The sequence below is a fragment of the Elaeis guineensis genome, chromosome 1 (genome assembly GCF_000442705.2).
Source record: "Elaeis guineensis isolate ETL-2024a chromosome 1, EG11, whole genome shotgun sequence".
Taxonomy (NCBI): domain Eukaryota; kingdom Viridiplantae; phylum Streptophyta; class Magnoliopsida; order Arecales; family Arecaceae; genus Elaeis; species Elaeis guineensis.
In genome coordinates, this window is record NC_025993.2 from 53,741,979 (window position 1) to 53,758,640 (window position 16,662).

Below are 16,662 nucleotides of genomic sequence, written 5' to 3' on the forward strand. Positions count from 1 at the left end.
TAACATATGAGTCTTAGACTGAAGGCCACTTGGCAAGAGATTATTGGAGGTTTTTTGTGGAGTGTCCACCTGCCAAAAATAAGCACCAAAGTGGGTGCCACAATTAGACAAGGCTTGCGCCCCAAGTGGATAAAGATCAAGAGGAGTCTTGATCAACATAAACTCTTGGGCGCCATCTCCCTTATGCTTATCCAATGTTGGCACCAACATAGGAGAGAGGGAGGGGGTTCTTATCTGATGTGATCAGATGACATCACTCCACCAATCAAAATTTTTCTGGATTAAATGAAATTTTTTGATTGTTCGAATGATGTGGCACTGCGCAGCGCAGCAGGATCTATATAAATCCTATCTGCGCCTAGGGTTTAAGTGATTCTGCTCCCTACCCAGCAAAAGCCAGCCACCCTCCCTATTCTTTATGTCCTCCCTAGTGCTCCCTCTCCCCTCTTCATGCCCAAAAGGTTGGGCATCCATCTGGTGAAGGATCAAGGCGTGGTGACGCATTGAACAAAGGGCTGCAGGAGTTTTTCGACAAGCTGCTGCTCCAACTTCAGGAAGGCTTTTGAAGATCTTTCTCATCAGATTGACTTCTAATTTTTGGAGCAAAGAGTTGCAAGGAGAAGATGATCCAGGTCCTGCCTGAGTGGATACTGGTAGAGGCCAGGTGATTGCGTGGCTAAATCAGAACCTCAGGCTTGCTGCGATCATCTACAGGATAATCAGATTATCCTTGAGGTATTTCATATTTTCTCATACTTTTAGATTTATTTTAAAATTAATATCAGATAATAAAATTATATCTAGAGATTTAGATCTGAAAGAAATATAGGATAATTTTTTTTTAAAATTATTTCACCCCAGATTTGATGAAATTTGGAAGATCCTACAAGGAAAAAGGCGATTTTTCCTTCATCAGTATGTTTCAATTTAGTAAAACCTTGATCAGAGTAATCCATGTGATGGATTTGAAAGGATGAAATATAATGTAGTCAACTATATTAAGGTTGATAGTCGAACCTTAGGTCATCTTGAGCATTAGGGTCAAAGGGATGACTTATACGGTAATCATACACTAGTAGGTTCTAGAATGTTGCTTTGAAATCTTTCGGCCTATCCGGACATCGGATCCCATTACTAGATGGTTACATCGATTAGTATAGAAAGTTATTCCTATACTACTGGCTTAGGTTCGAACCCATGGGGTCACACACATTAAAAGATTCGGATAGATCTGATGGTTGAAGAGTCCAATTGAATTGTGATGCTGGTGAGAAGTCCCACTAAGATTGAGACTCTGGAGGAGAGTTTCACTAGCTGAGACTCTACTATTAATGAAAAATTAATTAGTAATTAGATTATCAATTGACTCAATTTGATTGAGTGAAGAGCTGTAGATCAAGTCTAATTGAATTGGATTTACTTTGACTTAGATTGGGTTTAATATGATCCAGCCTGGTTGTAAAAAAAATTTGATCCTGATTTGATCAAAGCTTGGGCTCAGCTAATTTCTAATTGGATTAGGAAATTATTAAAATAATTGGACTCCTAATTTTATTATATTCATTTCTAACATTGGGTTCAAACCATATTTAATTTGGTTTGAAATTAATTTAGAAATGGAGAGTCCAAGCCAACAGGGACTCTATCTCTTTATCCTTGCGCCACCCCTGGACCCATGCCCTAATCTCAATGCCAAATTGGATTTGGCTTGAGATTTTTGGTATCAGGAGAGTGGGCCCAATAAGGGTGGGTGGCAAAGGATGGTGAGTCATGATCTTACCTCCTGTCTAATTCAAATGCAATCCGAATTAGAGATAAGATGATAAGAAGAAAAGGGATTTTTCAAACAAGGAAAGAAGGGTGGCATCTAGGGATAATTTCTTAAATTTTTATGAAGAGTTTTTGAGTGTGTGAGACTCCTAATTTCTTTCCTCACACCATCTCCTCTTTTTGGAAATTTTGGGATGCCCAAATTGTGTTTGGCATGGAGATTATGGCGCCCTCCCTTTTGACCTAAACCCTTGTCCCTAGTCTATTTAAAGGGGGCACCAATCTTGGATGCCACAATCTTTGTTCCTCTTGCTAGTATATTTTAATTTTCTAAAGCTCCTTCTCCTCTCCTCTTCCTCCACCATATCCTCTCTTCATTTGGAGCATCCAAGGCTTTTGAAGAAGAAGGAAGAAATCAGCCTCCAAGATCCTTGCAAACTAGCACTTCTAAGGAGTCTGATCTGCACCGATCTTCGTGTGGACGATCTGTAGAGATCGGATGACTTCGTGTGGGTATGAGAAATATGAAAGAGATCCTTTTCAAGTGTTAAACTGGTAAAGAACAAGAACTTTCAATTTGGTAATGGTTTTTAAACTTGCTTGATCATATTTTTTAGATCTAACGGTTAGATCTATATGGCAGCATCGATTAGATCGATGCAAGTTTTTAGTTTCAGATCTCATATGCATATTAAATCATATTATTAGTATTGATAAGATAGTCTAGATTAGATCTCATGCACATAATTTGGATTAAATTATTTAATCTTATTATTTTGCTATATAAAAATTTTTAAATTGCATATATAGAACTACCAGTGTTTCCTTCAATTGGTATTAAAGCCATGTTCCTTTATGATATGATTTAATGTGTTATTAGATATTGCTCCTTGAATTGATTTTGATGATTACAATGTATTTGAGGGGATTACTAATGATTTTGGCTTGAAAAAAGATTTATTATATTTCAGGGGCAAAATCATAATTTTATCAGACCTGATTCGGAAGTCTCAAGAGCAAGAACAAAAGATGTGTAATCTATTGGAGGCAATTTCAATATTTTTGAAAGTATATTTTGTAAGAAAACCAGGTTTATATTTTTGAGTCGACCCCATGAGTCGACTCATGGCTAAAAGGGCTGAACGGCACGCAAAATTTTTGGACTGGCACACTCTATGAGTCGACCCCATGAGTCGACCCCTTGGCATGAGTCGATCCTATGAGTCGACCTCTGCTATTCTGCAGGCCAAAATTATAGAACAGTCATTTTCTGCTCTTTTCCATAGAGGTCGACCCCATGAGTCGACCCACGAGCATGAGTCGACCCCTGTGACGAGAAATTTCTACAACGGCTAGTTTTTAATCCATTTCGATTGTATTTAATGCTCATTTAATGTGCTCTAACGGCTCTATTTCAGCCCAGATTACTCTCCACCATTATTTGAAGTTATAAAAGGTACTTAAAGAAGAGAATCAAAAGATAAGAAAGAGATTTAAAAAAGATTCTTCAAGCATTAATTTCAACCCTAAGCAAGAGCCCACTTAAAAAGGTCAAGAAGCTTTTATTTCAAGTTCACCAACTCCTCAAGAGCTCATTCAAGTCTCCAACCACCTTGAGAAAATCAGAAAGAGCTTCCTTCTAATTGTGTAAAGTATATTTAAAATATTATTTGCTCATTAAAAGAGCTACATCTATATTTTTACGTGATTAACTCCTATACTCTATTTTTGAGTTGTTTATTTTGTTTTGGAAGGAATCCAAAATGTGGAAAGATTGATCCAAACCTTGAATTGGATTGTATTAGGTTGGCTTGTATCCGAAAAATAAGTATTCTGGCTTGGGATAGCTAGAGTCGGAGGTTCCGACGTTGTATTCAGGTTGAATACAGTCTAGTGGATTTAAATTCCCAAGTAGGAGCTTGGGGAGTGGATGTAGGTGCAAGGTTGGCACTGAACCACTATAAATCTTCTTGTTTGTGTTGTGCTTACTTGCTCTCCTTTTAAATTTTTTTATCCTCTTGCATTCTTGCATCCAACTTCTACACCTTGCATAAATTACACTCTCCATACTTATCTTGCTCATTGTTAAATAATCTTCATAGTTGTAAGTTAAGTTTAATTTTTTTTTTAAAAAGAAACCCAATTCACCTCCCCTCTTGGGTTGCATAGCTGGGCAACAAGTGGTATCAGAGCTTGGTGCTCTAGTCCTACTTTGATTTAACCATCAAAGAGCTAAAGATCTATGGCAACTCAAGTTGGCACTTCTCTAGCCGAGGGGCAGTCCACAAACTGACCTCCACTTTTCAATGGGTCAAACTATACCTATTGGAAAGCTCGGATGAAAATCTTTATTCAAGTACTTGACTATGATATGTGGAGTATCATAGTAAATGGATCACATACACCCACTAAATTAATTGATGGTGTGGAATCAACCAAACCTGAAAAAGAATGGGATGAGGTTGATAAGAAAATTGCTCAACGAAATGCTAAAGCCATGAATATTTTGTATTGTGCTCTAGATGCTAATGAATTCAATCGTATTTAAACATGTATGTCTGCTAAAAAAATATAGAATAGATTAGAAGTAACTCATAAAGGAACTAATCAAGTGAAGAAATCCAAAATTAACATGCTCGTGCATAAATATGAACTTTTTAAAATGGAGCATGATGAATCTATAACTGAAATGTTTACTCATTTTACTGATATTATAAATAATCTAAAAAATCTTGGTAAGTCTTATTCAAATAGTGATTTCGTGAGAAAGATTCTTAGGTCCTTACCAAGAACTTGGAAAGCCAAAGTGACCACTATCCAAGAAGCCAAAGATCTGAACATCCTATCCTTGGAAGAGCTTTTAGGATCATTGATGACATATGAGCTGAGTATGAAACAACATCAAGAAGAAGAAATCAAAAAGAAGAGGACAATCACCCTCAAATCCACGGCTCAACTTGATGAAGAAACTGATGATACAAAAAATGAAAAGCAGGATGAAGAAATGGCTCTCATTACTAGAAGGTTTAAGAAGTTTTTGAGGAAAAAGAAACAAGGGATGAGGAAGAGGCCACACACAAAAGGGGAACACAGCAAAGAGAAAGATAAGGAGCAACCTCTTATTTGTTATGAATGCAAGAAACTGAGATACTTTAAGTCTGAATGCCCACAACTGAAGAAAGGTCCCAAGAAGTAGAAGAAAAAGGCCATGATGGCTACATGGAGTGGAAGTAATGAGTCAAGCTCCGAAGAAGAAGACTCAAATGAACAAGCCAACTTGTGCTTTATGACACATGAAAATGAGGTAAATTCTGAAACTCCTATTGACTTTACCTTTGAAGAACTTCATGAAGCTTTTTATGATTTAATTGATGAACTAAAGAAGCTAGGGGTAAAGAACAAAGAGTTAAAATCAAAGAATCAATACTTACTAAAATAAAATGAGAGTATTTCTAATGAAAAATCAATCATATCTCAAGAAAATTTGAACTTAAAAGATGAGATTATCAAGCTAAAACCAATGGTTGAAAAATTCACCTTAAGTTCAAATAAACTTAATATGATACTTGAAAATCAAAAGACCATTTATGATAAAGCTGGTCTTGGCTACAACCCCTTAAAGAAATAAAAGTTTCTAAAAAATATCTATGTAAACTCTTCAAGCAACAAGTTTTCAAACATTACTTGCTTCAAATGTGGTAGAGTAGGATACAAGTCATACACTTGTTTCTTTAACAAATCCATAAATTCTAATGTAAAGAAAATATGGGTTCCAAAAAGAATCATAGTGACTAACCAAAAAGGATCCAAGAAAGCTTGGGTACCTAAAGTAAAAATTTGACTTTTGCCTGCAGGTGTGTCTAGCATCCCAAGGAGCAAACCAAAAATGATATCTTGATAGCGGATGCTTGAGACACATGACTGGTGATAAATCTCAATTCATCATACTTGATGCTAAGAATAGAGGGATGGTCACCTTTGGAGACAATGGCAAAGAAAAGATCATCGGTATAGGTAACATTGGTATCACTCCCTCTAAATATATTAAAAATATTTTATTAGTAGATGGTTTAAAACATAATTTATTAAGCATCAGTCAATTTTGTGATAAAGGATACAAAGTTATTTTTGAATCTTCTATTTGCATAGTAACTACCTATTAATGAAGGCATTAAATTTGTTGGGCATAGACATGGTAATATTTATATGGTAGATTTGAATGATCTATCCAAAATAAATATGCAATGCCTAGTAGCCTTGAACGCCAAGATTAATAAAACTAGTTGGCTTTGGCATCATAGGCTTGCACATATTAGCATACATTCACTTTCAAAACTCATTAAGAAGGAATTGGTTATCGGTTTATCCAAATTGAACTTTGAAAAGGATAGAATTTATGATGCATGCCAACTAGGTAAACAAACAAGAGTTTCATTCAAATCTAAAAATATTGTTTCAACTTCTAGGCCATTAGAACTATTATACATGAATTTATTTGGACCTACTAGAACTACTAGTCTAGGTGAAAAATGATATGGTTTTGTAATTATTGATGATTTCTCTCGTTTTACATGGGTCTTCTTTTTGGCACATAAGGATAAAACTTTTTATGTTTTCTCTAAATTTTATCAAAAAGTCACAAATGAAAAAGATTTTTCAATTCAAAATATTCGAAGTGATCATGGAACCGAATTTGAAAATCAAAATTTTGAAAAGTTTTGTGATGAAAAAGGAATTGGCCACAACTTTTTGACACCTAGGGTACCCCAACAAAATGGGATAGTAGAAAGAAAAAATAGAACTCTTGAAGAAATGACCCATACCATGCTATGTGAAAGCAACCTTCCAAGATACTTTTGGACGAAAGTAATTAACACAGCATGTTACATATTAAACCATGCTTTAATTAGATAAATTTTAAAGAAAACTCCCTATGAGCTTTGGAAAGGAAGAAAACCAAACATTGCATATTTTCATGTTTTTAGTTGCCGATGTTTTGTGTTAAACAATGGTAAAGAAAGACTAGAAAAATTTGATGCAAAATCCGATGAAGTGATTTTTCTTGGTTACTCCTCTTCTAGTAAAGCTTTTAGAGTTTTCAACGAAAGAACCTTAGTAGTAGAGGAGTCAATACATGTTGTCTTTGATGAAACTAATGATCTTCCTTCAAGGAAGAATGAAGGTATTGATGATGCAAATCTTCTTATAGAAGGGATGAAGGAGATCACTTTAAAAGATTCAACCATTCAAGATGATGAAGAACATAAAGACAAACAGGATAAGGAAGGTGAAGAACAACAAGAACAATCTCAAGGTACAAATGATCTACCCAAAGAATGGAGGTATGATCATAATCACCTCAAGAAACTAATCATTGGTGATCCTACACATAGTGTAAGAACTCATTCCTCACTTAGAGATGCATTCAATCATTTTGCTTTGGTCTCTCATCTTGAACCTAAAACCATAGACGAAGCTGAAAAAGATTATAATTGGATTAATGCAATGCAAGAAGAGCTTAATCAATTTGAAAGAAATAATGCATGGACTTTAATATCAAGACCTAAAAATTATTCAATAATTGGCACAAAATGGGTATATAGAAATAAATTGGATGAACATGGAAATGTAATAAGAAATAAAGTAAGATTGGTTGCAAAAGGTTATAATCAAGAAGAAGAAATTGATTTTGATGAGACCTTTGCACCTGTTGCTAGATTAGAAGTAATTAGACTTTTATCTGCATATGCTTGCTTTATGAATTTTAAGTTATTTCAAATGGATGTCAAAAGTGCTTTTCTAAATGGATATATTGCTGATGAAGTTTATGTAGAACAACCCACAGGTTTTGAAAATCATGCTTTTTCTAATCATATTTTTAAATTAAATAAAGCTCTATATGGTTTAAAATAAGCACCCAGGGCTTGGTATGAAAGGCTAAGCAAATTTCTATTTAATAATAATTTTTCAAGAGAAAATGTAGACACAACCCTTTTCATTAAAAAAAAATCAAGATGATATATTAGTTATTCAAATATATATTGATGATATTATTTTTGGATCTACTAATGAAACTCTTTGTCAAGATTTTGCAAAGCTCATGCAGGGGGAGTTCAAGATGAGCATGATGGGAGAACTTACATTCTTCCTCGGACTCCAAATCAAACAAACAAAGGAAAGAATCTCCATCACCTAAAGTAAGTACACAAGAGAATTACTTAAAAGATTTGAAATGGAGAAGTCCAAAGCAATTGGCACACCCATGAGCCCATCATGTAAGCTTGACAAGGACGAAGAAGGTAAAAGTATAGACTTAAAATTTTATAAAGGCATGATTGATTCTCTATTATATTTAACTGCTAGTAGACCTGATATTATGTTTAGTGTTTGTCTATGTGCTAGCTTTCAATCAAATCTAAAAGAATCACACTTGAATGCAGTTAAAAGAATCCTTAGATATTTAAATGGTACACAAACTCTAGGATTATGGTATTCTAAAGACTCATTAATTGACTTAATAGGATATTCAGATGTCGATTTTGCTGGATGTAGATTAGATAGAAAAAGTACTAGTAGAACTTGCCAATTTTTTGGAGTTAACCTAATCTCTTGATTTAGCAAGAAATAAAATTCGGTAGCACTGTTTATGACCGAGGCCGAATACATTGCAGTCGAAAGTTGTTGTGCTCAAATCTTATGGATTAAGCAATAACTCAAAGATTTTGGTATCAAACTCAATGAAACTCCCATAAGATGTGATAACACTAGTGCTATAAATCTCACTAAAAATTCAATTCAGTATTTTAGGTGAAAACATATTGAAATTAGACATCATTTCATAAGAGAACATATCCAAAATAAAGACATAATTCTTGACTATGTTTGTATTGAAAAATAATTAGCTGACATCTTTACCAAGGCCTTAAGTGAAGATAGATTTTGTGAAATTAGGAGAGAACTAGGAATCCTTGATCCATCAGCTTAAGTATCTCTCTGATTCCAAGGTCTCAATGCCAAAAATTCATTTAGCTCAATTCTCATCTTTTCTTAAGAGCTCAAAAGCTCAAAACTATCTTTCATATGATCAATTTTTTTTTGGGGTAAATATCTTTCTCCTAATGTTTTAAATTTTTTCGAAATTATTTCATCATTTTTCTGAATTTCTCTGTGCCATGAGTCGACCCCTAGGGTCGACCCTAGGGTAAACTTGTAATTATGACAAAATCCTTCGGGCACTCTCTTTTTGTTGAAAATTCTCCTTGAGCCGACCCAACTCTCCACCTTCTTCCTTCTGTCGAACCAAAGGTCTCCCTCTCTTCTTCCTCAAATCCAAGATTTTCCTCAAAATTCCTCTCCCACCGACTCTCACACTCCAAATCGCCCACTTAGGAACCAAGTTCCTCCCCTTCTCCTTCTTCATTTGGAGCGATTCGATCTTACCTTAGACTCTACCCATCTTCTCCAAATCGGCACATCACTTCTCCAAAATCTTTATCTTTCCACTAAAAATCCTTCATCTCTCCCTCACATTTACTCTCCTAAGTTCCATGCTAGTCCTGCCTATGCAAATGGCTCCCAAGATGAAGCTTCCACAGAGGAGGAAATCCATTCGCGGGTTGGAGGAAAGTGTGCGCCGAAAGAGACTAGCAACCGAGACCACTTCTGCTTCAAACCCTGCTCCTGGTTCAGCTTCAGCTTCAACCCGATCACCAATCAGCCCTAGTAAGGTACCCCTCTCTGATAGGAAAGTAGAACTCGGAAAAAATATTGATTTCAGATTTTTTGAAAAAGAAGGGTTCACCATTGGATCAAAGATTAAGGACCAAGGATGAAAATTTTATTGCTCCTTAAAAGAAAAAACATATGTCGATCTTGTCAGAGAATTTTACCTAAATTTGGGGTACAGCAATGAAATAGTGAAATCCACAGTGAAGGGTGTAGACATTAGCCTAGATCCTATGCTTTTGGGGCAGATACTTCATTTACCGTGTGAAGGGTATACCAACATGGAGCTCCCAGTTAAAGAAAAAGGAATAAATGTTATCCTAAGAAGAACCTTCACTGGAAGTCTGAACAAATTAGAGGCAAAGATTCTTTCTATTGAGATGAGACTGCTACACCATATGGTAACCAAATTATTTTTTTCTAGAAGTGGTAGACACGATCTTCTTTCTGGTAGGGACATCTGTATTATATACCATGTGATCACACAAACCTCCATGAACCTCCCTGCATTGATGTTTGAGGCCATGAGAGAGACCTTGAACAGGTCCAAGGCACACTTGCCTTTTGGTATGGCTCTCACCTTAGTTTTTAGGAGGTTCGGAGTTAGTTTTGAGAGAGAGGCTGTAGCGAGACTATCCCACTCTGATACTATCAACCGCCACACATTGCACTGCATGGGATTTTCTAAAACTGATGGTGGTTGGATAAAAGGTGTGGAAGAGAGAGCTGAGGATAGAGCAGAGGAGGAAGGACCATCCTCACCCCTTCATGATCATAGAGCAGCATCACCAGATATTCAATTTATTTCTGATCACGAGGCTGGCCCATCAGAGTCTGTGAGGAGACATACTTCAGTTTCACAGCCGGACAGTAGGGCACATCCTTCAGAGCTCAGATTGGTAGATGATCAGATTGAGATGATATCCCAATGTGTAGCATCTATTCTATCTTGACAATTTGGTACTTCAGTCTTTGCACAGGGATCGACATCTCAGGATGTATCTGATCAGACACTGATCCCTCATATTTCCACTATTTTCCAAATGATTACTGATCAGTCGGTACGCATTAAGTAGCTTGAGGGTTATATATTGAGACTGACTGGCAGAGTACTTGACTTGCAGGGGCAAGTGTTAGCTCTAGCCCATCCACAGTCGCATGAGAGCATCATAGAGGTCTCAGACCTATCTGCAAAGGCGGCCAGACTTCGAAGAGTCTTAGAGAGTGGTTTTGACTTCTTGAGGAGAGAGATCAGAGGCTCTAGTGAACATGCTTCTACTCAGTTCAGTGCCCTGATGCAGTTTGTCTTGAGAGCTTTGAATCTTCTGGACACCATCAGACTCTCACTCGTAGCTCAGTCCATGGCTTTTCAGGCTTCAGGATCTTCTCACCCCTCTACTCGTGCTGGCACCTCTACCCGTGGCCGAGGCAGACGCGGTCAAAGTCGAGCTCGTGGACATGATCCTACATCTCCTCACCCTATCTCTGATTCATCAGACTCTGATCCTTCCAGCCATGACATCTATTAGATCCAATGTAGTTTGTTTTTTCTTTTGTTTTTGTCTAGGATCTATCTTATGGGCTATGTAATGTGTTGACTGATTGACTCTTGGATAGTTTCTATTCATGAATTTTGTACTCTAAGTTGACTCATATGTATTGAAACACCTATGTATTCAGTCACTATTTGAATATATATATATAGATACTTTGACCTTCAATGAATGTCTATGAATGTGATCAAATTGAATTGCTTTTAATTATGAGATATGAAAAATAACTTATATTTGTGTTGTGAAATACTATGAATTGCAATATCTTCTAAATGAGCAAATTGGTATATCTTTTACGTTTGCTATATTGAGGAGGAGTAAAACAATAAGCAATAGAGAAATAAGCAATCAAAGAAGGGGGCTAAAGAAGTAAAATTGATCCCATCAAAAAGGGGGAATAGAGAAAATATGTCCTTAAGAAGGGGAGTAGAGAATCTTAGTTGATGCTGTCAAAAAGGAGGAGTAGAGAATCAAAATCAAGATTGAGCAATAAGCAATAAATCAAAATTGAGCAATAAGCAATAAATCAAGATGGAGAAATAAGCAATAAAGAATGAGCAATAAGTAAATTGTTAAACAAATAGGCACATGTGTCAAGGAATCAAAATCATCAGCTTTTTTTTTCCAAGCAAATGAACTTATAAGCAAATTTTAAATTTTTAGTAAATTTCAAATTTATCTTCAAACTGCTTATGATGCATTTCATTCAAATACTTGACTATAATATTTAAGTGATGCATCTTCATAAATTTGAAATTCATATTCAATACTTTATATATACTTTTGCTCAAGTATTTTATCATCATCAAAAAGGGAGAGATTGTTGCTCCTTGAATTGATTTTAATGATTACAAAGCATTTGAAGGGATTATTAATGATTTTGGCTTGAAAAAAAGATTTATTATATTTCAGAGGCAAAATCATAATTTTATCAGACTTGATTCGAAAGCCTCAAGAGCAAGAACAAAAGATGTGTAATCTATTGGAGACAATCTCAACATTTTTGGAAGTATATTTTGTAAGAAAACTAGATTTATATTTTTGAGTCGACTCCATGAGTCGACTCATGGCTAAAAGGGCTGAACGGCATGCAAAATTTTTGGGTTGGCACACTTTGTAAGTCGACCCCATGAGTCGATCCCTTGGCATGAGTCGATCCTATGAGTCGACCTCTGCTGCTCTGTAGGCCAAAATTACAGAATAGTCATTTTCTGCTTTTTTTCACAGAGGTCGACCCCATGAGTCGACCCATGAGCATGAATCGACCCTATGAGTCGACCCCTGTGACGAAAAATTTTTGCAATAGCTAGTTTTTAACCCATTTCGATTGCATTTAATGCTCATTTAATGTGCTCTAACGGCTCTATTTCAGCCCAGATTACTCTCCACCATTATTTGAAGTTATAAAAGGCACTTAAAAGAGAGAATCAAAAGACAAGAAAGAGATTTGAAAAAGATTCTTCAAGCATTCATTTCAACTCTAAGCAAAAGCCCACTTAAAAAGATCAAGAATCTTTTATTTCAAGTTCATCAACTCCTCAAGTGCTCATTCAAGTCTCCAACCACCTTGAGAAAATCAGAAAGAGCTTCCTTCTAATTGTGTAAAGTGTATTTAAAGCATTATTTGCTCATTAAAAGAACTACATCTATACTTTTATGTGATTAACTCCTATACTCTATTTTTGAGTTGTTTATTTTATTTTGGAAGGAATCCAAAATGTGAAAAGATTGATCTGAACCTTGAATCGGATTGTATTGGGTTAGCTTATACCCGAAAAATAAGTGTTCTAGCTTGGGATAGCTAGAGTCGGAGGTTCCGACATTGTATTCGGGTTGAATACAGTCTAGCAGATTTAAATTCTCAAGTACGAGCTTGGGGAGTGAATGTAAGTGCAAGGTTGGCACCGAACCACTATAAATCTTTTTGTTTGTGTTGTGCTTACTTGCTCTCCTTTTAAATTTCTTTATCCTCTTGCATTCTTGCATCCAACTTCTACACCTTGCATAAATTATACTCTCCATACTTATCTTGCTCATTGTTAAATAATCTTCATAGTTGTAAGTTAAGTTTAAATTTTTTTTTAAAAAAGAAACCCAATTCACCCCCCTCTTGGGTTGCATAGCTAGGCAACATTAGATCTGATAATATGCTTTAGATCTGATTATTCACTATCTAGATTAGATCTAAATATATTTTATTTTTAGATCTAATTTTATATATGTTAGATTAGATGATCTGAGTAGCAAAGTACTCAGATTTGGTAATCAGGCCGTCTGGTCATAGAAGCAAATAGGGTTACATCACCCTCTCCTCCCATTCAATGGGGTGCTCTTATGGCATGTAGGGGGTACCACTGTGAGGTCTCATGAAGAAGTAAGTGAAAAGAGAAAAACTTACTATCTTACAAAATTTTAGATCTTGAAACCCTAGGATTTGTTGTATGTGATACAAGTTGCATAGAAAATTAGTTACATCTAATCTTCATAATCAAAATTATTTTGATTTAAAATCAAAAAAATTTAGATTTGATCTAAAGAGATTTTATGATTTAATGTAAAAAATTTACATGAAAAATTATTTCAAAACCAAAACTATGTTGATGCAAAAACTTAGTTAAGAATTAAGTATTGAATTGATTAGATCTAGAATTGTGATTTAAGATTTAATGACATTGCATAAAATATGGAGCATGGGTTAGCTCAAATTAGGTCCTTTTAATTGGGTTAGACCTAAAGTTAGAATTAAAAAATTAATTGGTTATGTAAAAAAATTGATTAAATCTAACTAAATATTGAATTAGATTAAATCAGAGTTTCTCTAATACAATAGTTATAGATGGTCAAGTCCATGTCTTTGATTAGACTAAGTGAACCTTGATTGTGGCTTAGTGGTTGAACCCAAATCATTAGGTTGGTCAAATCAAAACTAATTAACCAATTAGTATCTAAGATAAGTTTGGTATTTCAATCGATGGTTTTTAAATGGGAGTGGCTTACCTGGCCATTTCGATAGTGTCTAAGGCAAGCTTAGCAGACCCACCCATCGATATCACTTACATGACCAATTTGGTGAATTATATTTTGATTAGATCATCAAGTGCTTCAAGTTAACCCATGCCATTAAGGTTGATCAGTGTGACTGATCTAGGTGCCATTTCAATCAGTATGACCCTAATTCGATTCAATGACTTGGTGAAGTCAGTGGGAGGATTATGATTTACTGATTGATCTCTTCTCTTCATTTTTATTAATTCATAATTAAATCTTCTAAATTATCAGGTCCCTTAAATCAGATAGTTATAGTGATAACTAGATTATAGCCTCCCATTAAGGTGAATGGTAATGGGTCTGTTATTTCTGATTGACATTGCAGGGGTCATCTATCTGATGTTTCTCTAAATGATAAAATTATCATTCATCATATGATAACTCTAATATACTATCGGATGAATGGTTGGATTGGTCGAGCCATACTCAGGCCTAATCATTCATTAGTTAGAATCACTAAGTAGGTTCATGTTAATAGTTTGACCTGATCAAAAATTTCAGTAAAGGCCCATCACCTACTGAAATAAAATCTGAGATGAAATTAATTACTAAAAATTATTTAAAGAAATAATTGGTTGAGAACCTATCCATAGATGTATATGGGTTGGCCAAGCCATACTCATGCCTATATGTAGTCTGTGTGGATTTTAGTACCCGCAAAAGAATTAAGATAATTCTTCGAATTGGAGGTAGAGGCTACCAATTCATATAAAATAGCGGGAGAACCTTTAGACTAAAGTCCATATCTTTAAGCTTAATTAATTCATGTGCTGATTAGGTTTTATTTTTTTTTCTTTTGTGTAAATATGATCTCAAACTCATCGCTCCGATCATTGTTGGATAGTGAAAAGTTAATGGGATCAAATTTCGACAACTGGTATCGAAAACTCAAAATCATCCTGGAGCACGAGTGGATCTTATATGTAATTACAGATCTGATATCTAAGAAGCCTGCTCCTAACGCTTGTGGCACAGTTAGAGATATTTACTTAAAGTGGCTTAATGATCGCACCATCGTGCATTGCATTATATGGATCTCCATGAATGGTAGTTCAGTTGAAAGTTCAGAAAGGTTCAGCCAGAGGACATGCTCCAAGTGTTGAGAAAGCCCTTTGGTACTCCCGACGATGTTGAGCGGCACAAGACTAGTTGCACCATTTTCAATGCTCGATGAGGAAAGGAGCATCGGTCATCAATCATATATTGTACATGATCAAATAGATCGAGCGACTGAGCAAGCTTGGCTTTCCCTTGCATGAACAGCTGAAAAAGGATGTGATCCTGAACTCCCTGTCCAAATTCTACCTATCATTTTTTAGTCATTTTAGAATGACGACGCCTGTAGTCAACTACCATGGTCTGTTGGGGTTGCTACAGACTTTTGAAAAGGATCACCAACTCTACAAGAAGACGGTGAATGTAGTGGGAGGATCTTCTTCAGATAGGCATCGTCTCTCTAAGAAAGAGAAAAAGAAGAAAAATAAAAAGGTGTAAAGTGCTGGAAGTCAGACCCAAAAGCCTAAGTTCAAGACTGACCAAAGTCAGACAGAGTGCTTCTATTGTAAGAGGCAGGATCACTGGAAGAGAAACTGTCCTCAATACTTAGCTTCTCTTGACTCGAATAGGTCAAAAAAAAAAGAAGCAATCGATTGCTGGACAAGGTACTTATATGATAACACCCTGTAACTTTTCTATTTTTGATACAATGATCTGGATATTTGATATCGGTATTCCTATTAATATTTACAATTCATTGTAAGATCTTTAGGTCGGTGAGAGATTTGGAGATGGCGAAAAATTCCTGAACATTGGAGATGGAAGATCAGTTCCAGTTCTTACTTTAAAAATTATCAAGCTTGTATTCGAGTCTCATTTTATTATTCTAAATGAATGTTATTACTATCCTATTTTTTTTTAAATATTATTTTTATAGGCCTTTTGGCCAAATCAAATTATAAAATATCAATAAAAAAAAATTTTATGATATCATTTTGAATGGTGTTACGATAATGCATGGATAATTGAATAATGGTATCTATGTTGTATCTAGACCTAATGTAATGTATATTTTTAATAAATGCCTAAAGATAATCGATGTCTTGGATGCCTACCTTTGATATTGTAGGCTAGGTCATATCAACAAGAATAGGATGAACAGGTTAGCTCAAGAAAAATTTTTTGATGACAATGATTATAAATCATTGCCAACTTGTGAGTCCTACCTACTTGGAAAAAATGATCAAATCATCTTTTACTAGAAAAAGTGAATGAGCTAGTGATATTCTGGGTCTGGTATATACTAATGTATGTGGACCCATGAGCAAGTGCCAGAGGAGGGTATAACTATTTTATTACATTCACAGATAACCTATCTAGGTATGGGTATGTCTACTTGATGAACCATAAGTCCGAATCATTTGAAATGTTCAAATGATTCCGTAATAAACTAAAGAAACAAACTAAAAAAATATTAAAACTCTTCAGTCTGACCGAGAGAATGAATATCTTTCCAGTAAATTTCTGACAAATCTAAAAGAGAATGAGATTCTCTCACAATGAATCCCTC